The sequence below is a fragment of the Antrostomus carolinensis genome, unplaced genomic scaffold (assembly GCF_000700745.2).
Source record: "Antrostomus carolinensis isolate BGI_N321 unplaced genomic scaffold, ASM70074v2 Scaffold13360, whole genome shotgun sequence".
NCBI lineage: Eukaryota > Metazoa > Chordata > Aves > Caprimulgiformes > Caprimulgidae > Antrostomus > Antrostomus carolinensis.
The window spans coordinates 6,111-7,981 of record NW_010289137.1 but is presented as its reverse complement, the minus strand read 5'-3'; the positions used below and the strand labels follow the sequence as shown (position 1 = coordinate 7,981).

The window sequence follows — 1,871 nt, the reverse complement described above, 5'->3', positions numbered from 1 at the left end:
GGTGAAAGATACATATTCAGAAAGCTGCTTCATTCTCTGAGCATGTTCCATCCTGTGCAATGAATGAGGCAAGAATATTGGGAAGAAAAACAGAATGTCCTCATGTAATTAATCATGTGCATACAAGGGTCAGAATTAAGGTCAGACATAAACTTGCCTTTGATTTTAGTAGCAATTTAATGCTTGACTTTGAAACTTTTTTAAAAACAGTTTTTAAAAATTATTGCAAGAGACTTTGTGCTGCAAATCACTAATTTTGAGTGCACGAAGTTGTGCTGACTTTTACTACTTGTTTTTATTTTACAGGTCCATCACTTATATCAGAGAGCCCTTCAGAAGTTACCTCTATGTGCAACACTGTGGAAAGATGTAATGTTTTCTCCTTATGATTCAGTTTGAGGTTTCATATAAATTTTCTGCATATCCCATATCCATAGATGTGGTGATGCTCATGCTCTGGCTAAATCTTATATCTGCTTCCCCATCTCTTACAGCAACTCTTGTTTGAAGCATCAGGAGGAGGTAAAACTGATAACCTGAGAAAACTAGTTTCCAAGTGCCAAGAGGTTGGAGTCAGCCTAGATGAGCTTTTAAATTTAAACACTTACAGAACAGAAAGCAAGAACCACTGAACGCTGAGTATGGTCAGCCATAAGTCTATTAAATGCCAAAATCAGTTGAATGATTCTTCAGGCTGATCCATGCCTAAGGTCTGTGTAAGGCAGATGAGTATTGCTGAGCATATCGAGTCTCCAATCTGCTTTCCTTGAACCTGGAAACAATTAACATGACCTGCCTCTGGAAAAATGAACTCCCTGTCTGGCCTTGCTTCTGGGCCCTGCCAGATTCTCATAACATCATCTACGTAAGTATAGTTAATCAAAATGACAGACATTATTTTTTTATGTTTTCTTTTTATTTTCTGGTTTGGTTTTTTTTTTTTGTTTGTTTTGCTGTTCCTGATTCACTTGACACTCTCGCTGATGCCTGAGAGATCTGTGTTTGGGATTAATTTACTGGGCTGTGTTTACAGTAAAAAAAACAAGTAGTCCATTTTGGGTTTTTCCTTTTTTAAACCTTTTTGAGACTTTTTCATTACAGGATTTAAAACAAAAGCAGCCGCTCTTAAGGAAAGTGTAACTGCCGTGGCCACAAGTATGCTTCTTGCACTTGAAGGCTCTAAGAGGGTTGCTTACTGCCCTTGTCTGCATTGGACTCACGGCACAGACTATTAAACTTGAAGATTAAAGAAACTATTGCAAATGCCAGTGCATCAGAACCTAAGAGTGGTCAATTATGTGCAATTTTTTGTAAAGAAATTTTAATTTATAATAAAGTTTAACAGTTTAAAGAAAGTTAATGTTCATCTGTTTTGTATTGGTACTACCCTGTAGTATTACAGGTGTTTTTACAGAGATTTTCAATACAAGCTGACCTTTTTAAAAGAAAGAAACAAAAACCAAAATAAAACAAACTGTTGTCTTCTGTTAATTTGATCAGAAGGTAGGCGAATGTTGTTGAGCTACCTATTGTGAATGTAAAATAACTACATCTCAATGGGTTTTTTCCTTCTGTTGCCTCAGGTACACAGATGTTCTGTTGCCACAGGTACACAACTATTCCTGTCAATAATACCACTTCAGTAATGGAAAGTTCATTTTATATTTTGTCCTTTTTCACCTTTAATGAAGTGAGGTCCCCTTTCCAAAGTCACTGCCTGTACCTGGCAGCAATACACTGTCAGCCCACTGAACCAGCGATGGGACTGTTCACATCAGGTTGGCTTTCCACCTGTTTTTCCGTCTGTGCCAAATCGTATCAAACGATAATCGTTGTAGTACCTTTTGCGTCGGTCACTTATGAAGATGCCA

General features: G+C 37.4%; 1 long non-coding RNA gene across 1 annotated transcript; it reads left to right on the top strand.

The window, feature by feature from the left end:
• The first annotated feature begins 304 nt into the window (after positions 1-304).
• LOC104525926 (uncharacterized) lies at positions 305-1,355 on the top strand. The gene is made up of 2 exons (XR_728024.1): positions 305-369; positions 495-1,355. It is a non-coding gene; the product is annotated as an uncharacterized LOC104525926 (long non-coding RNA).
• The last annotated feature ends 516 nt before the right edge of the window (positions 1,356-1,871 follow it).